Below are 17,610 nucleotides of genomic sequence, written 5' to 3' on the forward strand. Positions count from 1 at the left end.
TCCCTGCCTGTTGTCGTGTCCCGGCGGCAGCAGGCAGCAGCGTGCACTGCGTCCCCGAAGTAACAGCCCTAAAGCAAGCAAGAAGTACGCCCCCCTCCCACCAATCCCTGTTAGGTAGTGGAAACTGTCCAAACTGGGGTGCAGACAGCCCCTCTCACCTTTCGGCCTGGTACCACTGCACCAGCCGCACTACTTCCCGAACTGACCGTTCTCCACTTCAGCCCCGTCTAAATTACAATTCATGCTTGTGACCCTTTTGCCTGCTTGTGCTTGTTTTCATGACCCTGTTGCCTGCTTGTGCCTCCGTGTGCCCCTGTTGCCTGCTTGTGCCTCCGTGTGCCCCTGTTGCCTGCTTGTGCCTCAGTGTGCCCCTGTTGCCTGCTTGTGCCTCCGTGTGCCCCTGTCGCCTGCTTGTGCCTCAGTTTTCGTGCCCCTGTTGCCTGCTTGTGCCCCTGTTGCATGCTTGTGCCTCCGTGTGCCCCTGTTGCCTGCTTGTGCCTCCGTGTGCCCCTGTTGCCTGCTTGTGCCTCTGTGTGCCCCTGTTGCCTGCTTGTGCCTCTGTGTGCCCCTGTTGCCTGCTTGTGCCTCCGTGTGCCCCTGTTGCCTGCTTGTGCCTCCGTTTTCGTGCCCCTGTTGCCTGCTTGTGCCTCCGTGTGCCCCTGTTGCCTGCTTGTGCCTCCGTGTGCGCCTGTTGCCTGCTTGTGCCTCCGTGTGCCCCTATTGCCTGCTTGAACCTCCGTGTGCCCCTATTGCCTGCTTGTGCCTCCGTGTGCCCCCGTTGCCTGCTTGTGCCTCCGTGTGCCCCTGTTGCCTGCTTGTGCCTCCGTGTGCCCTTGTTGCCTGCTTGTGCCTCCGTGTGCCCCTGTTGCCTGCTTGTGCCTCCGTGTGCCCCTGTTGCCTGCTTGTGCCTCCGTGTGCCCCTGTTGCCTGCTTGTGCCTCCATGTGCCCCTGTTGCCTGCTTGTGCTGTGTGGGTGTGTGTGGAGGGCTCTGTGTGGCTGTGTGTGTGGGGGGCTCTGTGTGGCTGTGTGTGTGGGGGGCTCTGTGTGGCTGTGTGTGTGGGGGGATCTGTGTGGGTGTGTGTGTGGGGGGGGCTCTGTGTGTGTTTGTGTGTGTCATTTGCGAGAGATAAAGCTAGTGGCATTGTAAATGACAATGCCATTATTTATGTTAAAAAAACATAAATAAAAATAATGTCAAGAGCAATGCCAATAGCTCTAACTTTAACAAAGGCAAAACCATTGCATTGTAAATGCTTGTTATAACTTGTCCCAAATAAATCACTTTCCTCTTACACCCACTCCTAGCCAAATGACTTGTCAGTGCAATAGAGTCCCATTTGTATGCTTCCATAGTAGGGGATGCAACCAACAAATCATCAATGTATTAGACCAACACAGATCCATGCGTAAGCTGCAAAGAATCCAAATCTTTATGAAGAGCATGGGAGAAAGCGGAGAGAGATTTGGTGCAGACTTGTGGGAGCCTCACTAGGGTGACCATCTGTCCATAAATTTCACGGATCGTCCCTCATTTTGGTGTGATGTCCGTTGTCCATAATCATTCCTTTTATGGACGCCTTTTGTCCCTAATTGTGGAGATTAATTACAGTGAGCTGTGCTGTTCCCCTACGAGAAGCCCAAAGAGATTAAAAGTTCTCAGTGGGCCAGCTCGCACTTCTCTGTTGAACTCCAGAGGCTGCAGTAGCCCCTCACTGAGCTCGCACAGACTGTGGACAGGCCCATTGTCATTCTGACTGAGGCTGATTATCCCCTTTTGAATGACAATGCGCCATCTGCCTTTAGCTCATGTGCGAGTGAGATCGTAGTTAATGATTACAGAGGAGCTTTCCCCAAACAGAGTACTATGGGGAACTTACTGCCTTGTGTAATTTGTCAGTGTTTTTCACTGAGAGTAAGGGGGCAGGAGCAGTGATGGGACAGGAGAGGCAACAGGAAAGGGGAGGTGATGGGGCAGGAGAGGTGACCGGGCAGGAGAAGTGATGGGGCAGGAGAGGTGACTGGGAAGAAGTGGTGACGGGGCAGGAGAAGTGACGGGGCAGGAGCAGTGACGGGACAAGAGAGGCGACAGGAAAGGAGTAGTGACGGGGCCGGAGTGGTGACGGGGCAGTAGTGGTGACGGGGCAGGAGTGGTGACGGGGCGGGAAAAGTGACGGGACAGGAGAAGTGACGGGGCAGTAGCGGTGATTGGGCATGAGCAGGAGTGCTGACCAGACAGGAGCACTGACCGGGCAGGAGCACTGAACGGGCAGGAGCAATGAAAGGGCAGAAGTAGTGAACGGGGCAGGAGCAGTGAACGGGGCAGGAGCGGTGAACGGGGCAGGAGCGGTGAACGGGGCAGGACAAGTGACGGGGTAGGACAAGTGATGGGGCAGGAGAAGTGACGTGGCAGGTGCTGTGATTAGGCATTAGCAGGGTCGTTACCGAGCAAGAGCAGAGACTGTGCAAGAGCATGGACGGGGCAGGGGAAATGACAAGGAAGGAGCGGTGACGGGGAAGGAGAAGTGACCAGGCAGGAGAAGTGACTTGTACTTATGGTCTTTGCCCATTTATTTCTATTCTATTTCATGACATCCACTGATACATCTATAAGCATACCTTTTGTCCCCAATTTCTGTCCTAAATTTTGACCCCTGTCCTGAATTTTGACCCTTTGTCCTGAATTTTTACACTCACCGTCCTGAATTTGCGCCCATGCCAGTTGGTCACCCTAAGCCTCACCCATAGAACACCAATGTTTTAAATTAAAAAGCAGCGATTAACTATGTACTGTCCTCATGCAGAAGTATGAAAAAGAATGCTGAACATAAATTAACAACCGTAAACCACTTTGCTATAATGGGGGTCTGGGACGGGATTACAGCGGGATTAGGGACAATGGGTAAAATTGGAACTACGATATAATTACCAGCTCCTAAATCTTGGACCATTATCCAAGATATATGGTCCCCCTTTCAGGGGCTTGTCTCTATCCTTTAAATAATGCCCTGCTGCAGTAGGTTCTGTATCATTGGTTAGTTTATACTGGGGAATTTTGGGTAACCGCGCCCTCCACTCTTCATCCTTCCAATCTCTCCGCCCTTCTCTGCCTCAAGCTCAGTTAGCACTGTACATCGCAAGTCTGTGGGTAAACGCACATGATTCAAGAGTGAGAAGATTTCTCACTTTCAACAGAGACATTACTTTAACTGTGCATCAGAGTGTGTCTGTAGGAACACATCATGGGTACAATTCACAATACAATGAATTTTACATAAAATATGTTTCCCCAACAGGTTCACCCAACTGGTATGAATGATCAAAAATTCATGTTGTTCCACAATAGAACCTATAGTTACAGGGGCAAGGGCGGAAACTAGATAGTTATTGGCAGAATGTGAAATGTTTACTGCTAGCACCATTTTTCCAGATAGGGGAAATTGAGAAACATCTGTTGATCTCCCCAACTAGGACCATTGGATATCCATTTATCTTGCCCTGTACATAAGAACCCCCCTGAACAGCTGAAATCATAGGAGCCTGCAAGCAGTCACCCCCTCCCAGGCAGCCCCTTTCCATTTATCTAAGACTTGTTGGAACCCTTCTAGGTTCAGCAAAATGGGGAAATGCATCACTCAGTGCGGACACCTGCTGTTGCTCAGGCACTCATAATCGGGTGAGGGGTATTTGGCAGATAGAACTGAGGTGGTGCCGTGGTAACTAGCATCCCAGAAAGAGCAGTTTGTATAGGAGGATCTTCCCCTGGCACCCCTTCCTTTCCTTTCCTACCTCAGGACATTATTTTTTCCAGTGTCAAGCTTCTTAAAGCAAACATTTTGTTGATCTCCCATATCAACCACTCCAAGCCCTTACTCATCCACCTCAAACCCTCCTCCCAGGTCATATCAGTAATCCCCATACCCCCTTGACTTATGGGGCCAGGGTCCTTGTTGGAAAAATTCAGTTTGTATTATCATCAGGGTATCTGTAGCTTTCTTTTGCTTTCCAATAAAGATATTCACTACAAGGTGTGGGCATGTAATGCAAGCTTATACATCCCTATAGTGGCCTTTACCATGAAAGGGCACTATAAGTGATAAACGGTTAATAGGATAACATGGGCTGGGATCCGGGCAAATCCGAGGTTACCAGCTTAATAATGGTGTTGTCTAAATATGTTGTATTTGGTATCAAACAATGCACTTCATCACCCCTGACACAAATCTCGTGGCTAGGACAATGTGGCATGCACCCAGGTGGCTACTTTAGAGGTTGCCTACCTGGTTGGCCCAGCCTTTCCTGTGCTCTGGCTGACAACCCACGCTTGCTGCTGCCAAAACAAGATTCTGACCCCCTTCCAGGAGGTGTGAAATCTCCCAGGAGTCAGAAACAAAGGCCTGGACGAGAAGATGGTGACAAAGCAGACACGGCGATGGAGCGCTTTAAAGATTCACAAGCTAAATCTTTGGGCCTCATTGCATCTTCCCGTCCACTTCAGTCTGCTTTTTGCCCCATCCGTGGCTACGGAAGCGGCGCCCAACCACATCCGGCCCAGTCTAGCCACCGTTTCACACAAGCTGACCAGCCTCTGCTTGGCCGTTGACGTGGGACCCAGTGACCTCGCGGATCTGGGAACCAGCGGGCAAGCCAGTCCACCATGTCCCCCCTGCCGCAGCCTCCAAATCCTCCTAGTCTAACATTTCAGGCCCATCAGCGGCCAGTGGACGGCAGGATTCAACAAACACCTCCCCCACTGGCACTCCATCACGTCAGACAGAGGGGTTTTGCAAATAGTCCGAAGGGGCTACTCCCTCTCCTTCGAAACTACCCCTCCCTCCATGCCACCATCATTTGACCACATGTCGGAGGATCATTTGGAATTCTCTGCTCTTTTGGTCAAAGGAGCAATAGACAGGGTACCGACGCCAGAAGTAGGTCGTGGTTGCTTCTCCCACTATTTTCTGATGTCCAGGAAGGATAAAGGCCTGCGTCCTATCTTAGAACTCTGGACCCTCAACCGCCTCCTCCGGAAGGAGAAGTTAAAAATGCGCACTTTGGTCCTGTCTGCCCTCGGCACTGGAGACTGTGTGGTGGATCTGGACTTGCAGGACGCCTATTTTCATATTCCCTTTCTGCCAGCCCGCAGGTGCTACCTGCAGTAGGCCACAAGCATTTTCTGTTCACAGTGCTCCCCTTTGGCCTTTCCAGTGCCCCTCGGGTGGTCACGAAAGTGATGGCGGTGGTCGTAGCTCATCTGCGCAGATCAGAGGTTCTAGTCTTCCCCTATCTCGATGACTGGCTGTTGAAGACGTCCTCGCCCCAGGCAGTCGTCTCCCACCTCCAGACTACAGCAGACCTCCTGCACTCACTGGGGTTCACTATAAACGTGCCGAAGTCACACCTGACTCCCTCTCAGACGCTTCCTTTCATCTGAGCCGTTCCAGACACAGTGCAGTTTCGGGCATATTCTCCGAGTAGCGGGTCCGGGATATTCGGCCTATGATACCGATTTTTCAATCTCTATCCCGGATTTCAGTGAGAATGACCCTGAGGCTGCTGGGCCTTTTGGCCTCCTGCATCCTGCTGGTGAATCATGACAGATGGCATTTGGGGGCTCTGCAGTGGGACTTGAAGTTCCTGTGGGCACAGCATCAGGGGAATCTCTCCGACTGCGTTCAGATCCACTCCTGCCCCGTCACCACTTCTACCCAGAGTGCTGAAGAAGATCAAGCACGACCCGGCCCAAGTTATTTTTGTGGCTCTGGACTGGGCACAAAGAGTATGGTACCCCAAGCTTCTGAGCATGGCCATCGATCCTCCGATCAGACTGCCTCTTCGGGAGGATCTTCTGTTGCAGCCGTTGAGGACGGTCTTGCACACAAGGCTGTCCAGCCTCACCTCCTTGCGTGGAGATTGAGCGGTGACACTTGACAGCTTTTGACCTTCCACCCGAAGTCTATAATGTTATCCTGGCAGCCAGACGTCTCTCCACTAAAACGGTATGCCCCTATAGATGGAACAAGTTTGTGGAATAGTGCACAGCAAAGGCTGTGGATCCCCTTTCTGCCCCTCTTTCGGAGGTTCTCCTGTATATACTTTCTTTGACCCAGCAGGGCTCTTTTTTGGGCAGTCTTACAGGTTATATTGTGTCTATTTCTGCTTTTCTTCGGCTGCCATATCAGCCTTCCTTATTCAAGTCCCTATTGTACAAAGATTTTTAAGGACATTATTCATCTCTTTCCTCCATTTCCTTTCATAATGCCCCAGTGGGACTTGAACTTTGTCTTAACTTACCTTATGGGTGCTCACTTTAAGCCTCTTCACAACTGTCCTCTCAGGCTCCTAACTGAAAACTGCCTTCCTTGTTGCCATCACCTCTGGTCGCAGGGTGAGTGAGCTGCAAGCCCTCTCTTCCGAGACCCCTTTCTTCTCGGTGCATCCGGACAAAGTTGTGGTTAGGACGAGGCCCTTGTTTCTTCCTAAAGTGGTTACATCTTTTCAGAAAGAACAAACAATCACTTTGCCTAAATTCTTCCCACCTCCTCTCCCTTCCAAAGAGGAGGAGAGACTCCACCGTCTGGACCCTAAAAGTGCGCTGTCCTTTTCCTTCATCGCACAAAAGATTTCCAGATGGATGATCAACTCTTCATTGGCTATGTTGATGCCAAGAAAGATTGAGCAGTTCTGAAGCGTACCCTCTGTCGACGGGTTGTCCTTTGTATGAAAATTTGTGATGCTTTAGCAAAAAAGGTACCTCCAGTGGGGCTGCATGCTCATTCCACTAGGGCTATGGCAGCAACTACTGCTTTGGCACGTGGAGTCCCAATTCTTGATATCTGTCATGCAGCCACGTGGGCATCCTTGCACACGTGCACCAGACAGTACTGCTATGTCTGGAGGGGTGGCTGTTTTGCCCGTTCAGTCCTCCAGGACTTTCTAGTGTGAACTTAGTTTGCAGACCCTCCTCCGGGGTTGGTATTGCTGGGGTATCTATTCTAAGGTAAGGAATCTATAACTAACAGTCTCTTTCAGATGAACAAGTTACTTACCTTTCGTAATGATGTATCTGTAAGAGAAATATGTTAGGTATAGATTCCTTACCGCCCCACCCATCCTCCCTGCTCTGATAAGTGACTTCTAGGGATAGGGACTTCCTGGCACGGCCCTAGTTGTGGCGCAGCAGTGATCAGTCTCTTGCATGGCTCTGCGCTTCTGGCGTGGAAAGCTGTGTCAGAACTGACGTCTGCGCGCAGGGGCTGCGTCTAAGTAGACACCGCAACGTCATCCTGGCGACCACGACGCCAACAACGGGCGCACAGTCGACCAACGCAACCTACTGATGAGCAGGGGTGCTGCTAAGAAAAAATTCTGCGGATCCAGCCTGGCTCCTGGGGGTAATTCTAAGGTAAGGCATCTATAACTAACATATGTCTCTTACAGATACATCGTTACCGAAGGTAAGTAACTTGTTCTTCATTTTTATAAATTGTTGTTGAATTTCTTATAAGTCGTGTCAAATACTTATTGTCCATGTTGGTACTCTGAAATGCTTAACATGATCCTCTAGTAAAGCCTGACTGCTCTTTGCCACACTACCAGGACTGAGCTAGGGATATATTTTTGTGACTCCAAGGACCATCTTTGGGGTCTGCGAGAATATTGCATGGTGAAGCCTAACCAGCATCACCACATAATACTCCACTTTCCTACATGTTTCTTTTAGTAGTTCACTCCCATTTCACTCTCCACCCTAGGAACTTGATGGTACACTGCCCTTTCTTCACCATGTGCTTGTGCTACCAATTTGATCAATTAATTTCGACTCAAAATATCCCATGCAAGCTCTCCTCTCCGCTTTTCGATATAACATTTACAAGGGTTTTCTTTTCTCTTACAGTAGATTTTCAACTTGTTTCTTGGACACATATGTGGGGAAGTGAGCGAATAATCAACACATCTTCCACAAAACAATCTACACTGCCTTCGAGTCCTGCTAGGTCTGAAGGAACCTCAATTTTCTGAGCCTTTATTGGAGACTAACAAACAGGACTTGAAATGAACTAGTTCATTACAGCATGCGATTGCTGATTCTGGGATATTTTTGGCTCACATTTTCTGCCTGCTTTCAGCAGAAATAACGTGTGCAACACAAAAAAGATAGGTTTTAACAGGTCTGTTCTCACATCAACTTAAACTCAATCGTGCTGGATGGCATCCCCTGAGTAGACACTGCCACATGAGTCAGAATGGGCCGCTGAGAGGAAGATAACCATCCTTGTATACCAGAGGAGATGCTCTCAGACTTCGGAATGCCCTCAAATATGCACCTTGGATAAGTTAGATAAAATGATTCCCATCTGCTGGACTTTCTCATTAATGTGGCCGAAAATGTATAGCCTAAAAAAATATAAATGCAGACCACATTTGGAATAAGCAAGATAGTGATATTCAAAAGTTTCAACCAGTATAATATACGACGAATAAACACCAGTACGAATCGCCTTTATATCTTTGTACCTCTTTTCAATCTTTCTTATTCACTTAACTCTATGGTTTTAACTTAGTTATATATACTCAGTGTTATTCAGTTAATTAGTTTCGCAGTGTTTCATAAATGCCAAATAAACTGCATATCTTTGCATTCACTTCTAGGTTAATCTTAGTGTTTACTGCACTCATAAAATGTTTGCTGTTTAACACCTTGGCCGGTGCTGGAATTCCGCGCCGGTGCTGGACATTCCGATCGCGGGCGTGGTCATGACGGCTCCCGGCCGTCATCAGCACACGCTCACCATGACTCATGACGTCTGGGAGCCGTCATCAGCACCGACGGGGTTAAGAAAGGTTCTTACTCCTACCCTTTATGAAGTGAACACTCAGTATCACTGTCAACGTTTCTACAAATTAGCTGTGGTGATTATGTAGAACCATTTACAGATTATATGTCTCACGGATATAATCCATAGCAGTTGATTTCGTCACACGGTTATGTAACGTGCAGGATGGTGTGGCCTTAGTTAATCATCTTGAAATAATAATAGACCCTTCACAGTTGTGTGATTGTGGGTGTGGCACATAGACCGAATCTGCCTTTATTCCTTTCAGTACTTTGTGGGTCCTTACAGCACATTAGTTTAATGACAGGAAGGAGTAGGTGTTGTAAGCAACAAGGCATATTCCGATTACTATATCATGTTTGTTTGTTAGTAAAAAGTGTAATCACATGAGAAGTAGTAGACCGAATTTTCTGCTGGCCAAATCGCAAAAAAACGTACATCTCTTACAGTGTAAAAGTTAAGCCCAAACAACAGTCTGTTTTTAACATGTTTAATACAGAAAATATACAATGTCCTTGGATCAGCTAAAGGCTACATCTCCGTAATGGAAAAATGCCTCAACGCCACACAGAAGAGCTTCAACTAAACCAAGAACCTGCAGAAAAAGAAAATTAAATTACACAAAACAGAAGTAGATTCAGTTTGAGTATTTCATTTAGCAGAGCCTAGTTATAACTGCAGAAATGGTCATGGTAAAAATGAAAGTTATTGACAACTCTTTAGGCGCCATTCAAACCATTACTTTTCAGTAGTCTGTTTTGTGTTGTAAGGAAAAACACTTAATTGGATTAATTTATTTAAGCAGTGTCTGTAGTGAGCGCGATTAGCTCTCCTGTTTTGGTTGCAGTCAGATACTTTTTAAAACACAGGCAAAGTGGCAATTGCCGGCCCCCACATTGCAAGGGCCCCCTTGGTAATGTAATCTATCTCTCACTCTGTCTTACTTTTCTCAACGACTCCTCTATCAGAACCTTTGTACCTCATCTTCTGGCTCTGTCTCTATAGTTGGTGAGGATAGTGAATGCAAATGTAGATTTATTACATCATACATCTGTATTAATGTGTTTCGCCCATCCAGCGGCCTTGATCCCACAGTGAGTGGTAGAGAGAGGCATCAATACATAGTCGTTATCAAACATAGTTGTAGGACTAAAAGTCCTGTCTAGCCATAGTTATAGGATTGCGCGAATACAATAGCGTCAGACATAATGATATCATGGTTGCCATCTTGGAATGGAGACATATCGCAAAGCTCACTGCAGTAAAAACAACATGTTACAATTCTGTCTCTGGGTTCTGTGTTTGGGTATACACTGAACATCTGACAACCAATTGGCTTCCACAAATGTAAGTTCATTATGACATGGTAAATGAGAGATGTCATGCAAAATGTAGCTTGAATAGATCACAATCCGAAATGGACGCTCAAAATTACCTCATTGTGTTGTGCTGGGAGATTAGTACAAGTAGGTGTGTCCCCTTGCTGAAAATCCCCAAAGAGACTGATGGCACCTGGGCTGGGGGTCGACAAGTGTCAAATTGACACATGGGAAACAATGTGAAGGGAACAGCCGGTCTGTACAGAAAGTCCCTGAAAGAGTCTGTATCGAAAAGTGTCGTAGTGAGGAAAGAGCCCTCTGGAATAAGGATGTCCAGGGAGTGAACACTCTGCCCGTAATGGTAAACCTCCCATCTCATTGCCGACTAGCACGGATACGGCTTGGTGCCTCAAAGACTTCAAGTGAGTGTCCACATGCAGCATGGTGCCATTGCTACTCGAGTGGGTTTATGACTTGGTCCATGTTTTAGAGTTAAAGACAATGTATGGCTCTCTCAAAGTGAATGACACTACATATATCACACAGATGTATGATATAGGCAAAAGTCACAATAGTAAACACTTAATTACAATGAAATTGCAAATGATAATTATATAAGTGACATTAGTGAAAAAGAGGGTAGGGAACCCAAAAGATAAATGGCGGCTGAATCCGATGGGTCCCTTCCTTTACTCCCGTAAAGGTAGACAAGAGCAGAGTCATGAGTAAAATGAGGAACAGGGTCAGTGCATATGCAATAATACAAATAATGAACAAATGCAATATTAAATGAATGCTAGAATGAAATGAATAGCATGGAGCTAAGGCGTCCAAAAAATTGGCAATGTTCTCTTGTTCGCTTCTTTTCTTAAGTTCATCTTTGATGCTTTTGATTTCATTAATGATAGTGTCCATGTCCAGCCATGCGTATTTGACCAGGATCTCTAGCATGGTTTTGGAGCTCCTGGCTGAGTTGGTAGCCCACTCTTCCAGCATCTTTGGGTTTTGTGACTCATAAGATGGAGTGATATAGATCCTTATCCCCCATGGCACCATTTTGTGGTATATATCCTAGAATGTCCTTGCAACCTCAGATATGTAGGAAGCACCACACCCATGGCCAAGAAGAGTGTTCTCGTACAAATGAGGGCAAATACCAACAGAGACCAAAATTACCCTATAGCACGTCATTTCGAGACACATAATTTCTTGGACTGTTCCAAACTTAGTTACTATGCTATCAAACAGATTTTCCCTGATGCTAGGGGTGGAAACGGGGTACTGAAACTCAGGAAGAGGGAGTCAAGATATATCATTGACCTAGGAACAATATATCCAGAGGGACACAAGATTGACGAAGAATTGGGTATACATTTACATGAGGATAAAGTCAGGATGTCACCGTATATCGTCAACATGTTTGCTGTTGTTCAACTCTACTTGTGTAGTAGTTTCAACATTGTTTCATATTGCGTACAATTCTCTGGATGACACCCCAAATCCTTGCTATTTGTTTCATTCTTGCATTCATTTAATATTGCATTTGTTCATGATGTGTATTATTGCATATGGATTGACCCTGTTCATTTTACTCATTTAACTCATGACTCTGTTCTTGTCTATCTTTACAGGAGGAAAGGAAGGAACACATCGGATTCAGCCGTCATTTACCTACCCTTTTCTTCAAAAGGCATCCACCTATCGCTCCACGTATCACAGATAAGAGATAGATCTTTTTCACTTATGTCACTTTTATAATTATAAATTGCAATTTCATTGTATTAAAGTGTTCACATTTGTGACTTCTGCCTGTTTCATACATAAGTGTGATATAGGTAGTGTTGTTCACTTTGAGAGAGCCATACATTGTCTTTAACTCTAAACCATGGACCAAGTCATAAACCCACTCAGGTAGCAATGGCACCATGCCGCATGTGGACACTCACTTAAAGTCTTCGTGGCACCTAGTCATATCCATGCTAGTTGCAGAGATGGGAGGTTTACCATTACGGGCAGAGTGTTCACTCCCTGGGCATACAGTGTAGGCTCAACGAGACTCAGTTTGAACAATTTAAATCAAAGTTTCAACATTTTTTAGAGCCAAAGACATGAGTTGCGCCATAGAGTTGCGCTGTGGTGTCGACGGCGTTTCGATCCCCGCGAGTCGGGATCGTCTTCAGGACAGGGTTGTCATGTTGATGGAGTGCTGAAGAATGATTGGCGGGCTGCCAAGGGCCTTAGTAGGTAGCCGGATGGGCAGCGTCTCCAGTGGAAGTTAATTATTGCCGGTGGACGCGTGGTATCAGGGTCCAGGAGTGGGGGCAATTAGTAGATCGTCTGAATCGATGTAGGTATAGGCATTGGCGGTTAGGGACGGACAGCGCCTGAATGGATCAAGGCTGCTGTGTTGGGTAGTTCCTTCGGACGGAGAGGGGGCTCGCTAGCAATGGGAGCGGCTCTAAAAAATGTTGAAACTTTGATTTAAATTATTCAAACTGAGTCTTGTTGAGCCTACACTGTGTATATATTGATCACCTTGCGCCGTTCACGCTGTTCACTTTCAGCACTTGCGTCGTCACTTCTCACTAATTGTATATATCACAACTCACCAAGTGCCTCCAGGTTGTCACATGATTTCCTCTGTGCAGTGCTGCCTAAGTGTATTTCTATGTGCAACTTCCTTTAAGAATTGGTGAATTACAAGCCCTTTAATTGTACAAGTCTCCTTGTTTCTCTTTTATGTAATGCTGCCTGCATACATTATTGAATTGTCTTGAATTGAAACCTGTTGGGAAACTGTTTTTTATACACATTCTACACCCAATCCCAACGCGGTTTATGGGTTGTACTCCTGTTCTTTCCTCACATGTTCATATACTAGATCTCAACAAGTCTGTCATGGTTCAAAATTGCTCAGAGACATTTGGCAGTAAGGTAGTACTAAATGCTACATTTGTTATAGGTTTTGAGACTCGTTGTGCAAATATGCGTAAATGAACTGTATAAATACCATGAGCATACATCACACATTTTTAAAACCTTAGTTCATCCATTTAGTAATACATATGAATGTCTATTTTGATTACCAATTTAAAATCCAAATGTGCAAAATTGTGTATCAAAATTATCTGTATAAATACAATAAATAATATAGATATGCGACACACATGGTTAAACAGCTGGTTCAACCCACTGGCAATGCCTTATATAAGACCCCAGGCTTGTTTTTACTGGTTCAACACATCTTGCCTTACCAATGTTAGGTATTTAGGCTTTTATTATAACAAAATTACAAAAACCTCTCACCCTGATAGGCTTTAAGCTCTACTGCTACATGACAGTTGAAGTGCAAAACGTATTTGTGCAACATGATGCAAGGGTGCACCCTGTGAAAAAAATGTATACCGATAACTCGAAGAGTGTGGTTATGCTTCTTAAAGTGACAGTGCTAATATATAAAAATGCTTAGTGCTATAATCTCTTATTTAACGATACAGCTACTTATTTAAAAACAGGAAAGTGATGAGGCAGAAATTATGTAGGCAGTGTGATTATTTACTTTCCATGCCTAAATGCATGCGGTTCACCCTGGAAATATTTACAGCATAATGCTGACTTTAGAGGATATTCGTTACCCAGTTTATACCTCATTATAACTACGTGTACTGATCCTTTGTAGTGTTTAGCCGTGGGAGCTCTTACTGTCCAGCTCCAAGATATATTTGATATATATACTTGTAGTAACCAGACAGCAGGTTACTAACAGGAAGTGTATGCATGGACTACTTACTTTGGGGGCGGACCTGTGCATTACTTAACAGGATGGGGCAGGGCATTTATCCCCAGATGGACATCCTGTTTTCATACCCCCGGCGCTGATGAAGGCGACACAGACGCCGAAATGCATTCGCCATACCGGGTGTGTTGCTGCTGAATAAAGGTGCCTCCACTGTTCTCCCTGCTGTGGCCTCTCTCCTTCATTTGCTTGGAGGAGTTCTGTTCATATATATATATATATTTTTTCCCAAGAACCGAATCCACACAACTCCAAATCCTCAGAGCCAGAAACGGAACGGAACGGACACCAATTTCCTCGTGCATAAACTTTATTCAGTGCTTTTCCGCCATGACGCGTTTCAGGCTTCTCCAAGCCCTTGATCACATGACTTACTGGCATTTCCTTCCATATTTAAAGTGACAGTGCATAAAAACAATGGAAAACAGACTCTCCATCTGTTTCATTCACACAGCAGTGTTCACATCAATTCAGACAATTAATATCATTGTACATTCATCGATATTACAGTTTAAATACTGTTATATTCTTTGCAGAGACGATTTGATTGAAATAAACTGTTTAATGCATTATTTTTCATACCTCTCCATAGAGCTCAACGTAAGTTAGTATTCAGACAAAACTCAGTTGATATTTAGGGCGTAGGCTTCAATTGTCATGTCAGAATATATTGTAATGGAGATTGCAAAAAACCTTACTTCTTTAGGTCAATGTCTCTATTATTTCCCACAACTCATTCTGACATCATATACAATCAAATATCGGCACCCCTGTATCATGGATCGTGCCCACTTAGGAAATATATATCGGTACGAAAACACATAAATGTATAAATAAATAAATATATAAATAAATAAATACATACTTATTTCTGATAGTAAAATTCCCCACTAAAAGCCTAATCCTTAAACCTTGTGCAAATCTTGCATCTAGTTAGTGCAAAGGACGCTTTATTATTAGTGCACATCTACAAATGACCTGATAAATATTTCTCAACCTTGCCCAAATTAAAGACTGGTAAAAACCAGACAAGATTTTTTTAGTCAGTCTGTCATTATTGCTAAAAAATGAGCAAAGGAACAACTGCTGTGTCATAGACGTTATACTAAGAGTGACTGGTGTTATTAAAGGGCATACATTGTGATAGCTCTTTGGTTGCCCCTCAACCTAAGAGACATATATTAAAAAACAAATTTGTACACTTTATGGTCCACATAAGAACTGTAAATCACAGTTATCCCATATGAACCACTATCAATGACGAAGTACTTCAGATCTTGCAAGTTACTCGAATGTACTTCCTTAAAATGTCATGCGATAGGATAGGACTCGTCTGAGTTGGTAATGGCCCTTAAGTGCTGGAGCACTCTCTTGTGAACCTGCAGCTTGGTGCTACCGACATACTGCAGGTCACACGAGCACTCCAGCACACATATTGCATATTCCAATTCAATTTCAAAACTTTATTCGGAAACATGTAAATCATGTCCATAAAAGTACATACAACAATACAAATAAAAGAAAATACACTTAGTCAATCGCAATCGGCTACAAATACGGTGAGATACATATAACAAGCAAATAACACACTTAAAAATTTCCCAATAAATAAGATAGAATAAGAATATTGATAAATATATTTAAAAAATCATGCTTTTCCTATAGCTGATGGCCCTGAGTAAAAAACTAGCCGTATAAAAACAGATGTCAGGGTGATGCAAGTTAAAAAGTAATTTCATTGCCGCTTTAACAGTTCTTGCTCCAAATTTAATAAGTAGAGGTTTTAAAAAGAATTTGCGACATTCGCTATACAGGTTGCATGTAAACAAAAAGTGCTCTGTGCTTTGTTCTGAAATATTGTCGCACCGACATGGACCGGTAGGGCGCTTCTTAATCTCAGGGAATGCAACCAATAGGTGGACCGTACCCATCCTCATCCTGGTGAGAACAAACCGATGTTGCCCTTTGGTCACCTGGACGAGGTAAGGGTGTAGGCCCACAGATTCATTCAAATGGTTATAACGTATACAAGTAGAAAGTTTAAGATCATCCGTAGCTCGTCTTTCTGCACAATGATTTAAAAAAGTTAATTTCAGACTCTCCTTGGAGAGATCCGAGGCAGAACAGTGATCTAATGTAACGTTAAGCCCAAATACACTAGAGAAAGAATCAATTGTGTACTTAATCCATGGGATTTTAAGGAAATAGTCTAGGCGTAAACAATCCTCGATAATGGCCCTGTTAAATGAGGTTTCGTCTTTTATCCAGACTGAACGCCACAACATCAAAGGCCTCAACAATAATAGATCATTTATATGATGTAGTCCTAGTTCTTTATGGACCAAACTATTAGCAGTAGAAGTCGGGAGACACAACAATTTTTTCAGAAACATATTCTCTTCAACCTGGAGGGATTCAACCCTGGATACCCCCCATACCCCTGCTCCGTAGAGGGCAGCCGAGAGACACCTGGCTTCAAAAATCTTGAGCATTTCTTTAGGCCTTCTACCACCTAACTTACTTGCAAATGCAAATATTCCATTGGCGCTCCTGATCATTTTGTCGCGCACCACCTTGTGCTCGACATCCCAGCGACCATTTTTGGAAAAATTAACTCCCAGGTAGCAGAAGTTTTCCACGGACTGCACCACTTGGCCGTCAATGAGATACCTATAGGGCTTTTTAATTTTTACCTTACTAACTCCGCACTCCATCACAAATGTCTTGCTTTTATTAATGACCAACTTTCTTTTCTCAATAAAGGCCACAAATTTATCAATCAAAAGCTGTAGACCCCGAGGAGTCCTAGAGAGCAGCACAGCGTCGTCCGCATAGAGTAACACGGGGATGGTACTTGTGTTTACTCTAGGTGCGTCGGCTGGCGCCCTCTGTAAGACCGAGTCTATTTCGTTAATGAACAGAGTGAAGAGCAAGGGTGCCAATACACACCCTTGTCTGATACCTCTCCTGACCTTGAATTTGTCTGTGCATTCGCCCGAAGGCCCATACCGGACACACGAGCTAAGCCTCTCATATAAACGGGCCAGAAAATATATGATTTCCCTGGGTGCTCCCATTTCTAACAAGGTGGTCCATAATATGGCGTGATCCACTAGGTCAAAAGCACTGCTCAAATCAGCGAAACAGAGGTAAAGTGAACCCTTTTTCGCACGGGTATATTTCCCAATCAATAGCTCCAGATTTAAGCATTGTTCAATGCAACCCCTCCCTTTCCTAAACCCATATTGGCAGTCTGTCATTATTTTATTAGTCTCTGCCCATTCTTCCAATCGAACGAGGAGTACACGACTCATAATCTTAACCGACGAATCCAACAACGAGATTGGCCGGTAGTTTTTGGCGTTTCCTCGGTCCCCTTTTTTATGAATTGGAACTATTATGGATTCGGACCAGGTACACGGAATAGTATAGCGAACAGCGGCATTAAAAACTTTGGCTAGTACTGGCCCCCAAGTCTCGGGCGCAAATTTATATACATCAACTGGGACACCATCGGGTCCCTGGGCCTTACCGCCCTTGCTAGCCCTGATACTACTTAGGACCTCCTGTAAGGTGATATCTAAATTAAGTACTGGCCAAGAGCAACTTTCCGGCAACGTTACCATGTCAGGATTAAAAATGGCAGAAAAATGCTGTACC

Source organism: Lissotriton helveticus, chromosome 12 (genome assembly GCF_964261635.1).
Source record: "Lissotriton helveticus chromosome 12, aLisHel1.1, whole genome shotgun sequence".
Taxonomy (NCBI): domain Eukaryota; kingdom Metazoa; phylum Chordata; class Amphibia; order Caudata; family Salamandridae; genus Lissotriton; species Lissotriton helveticus.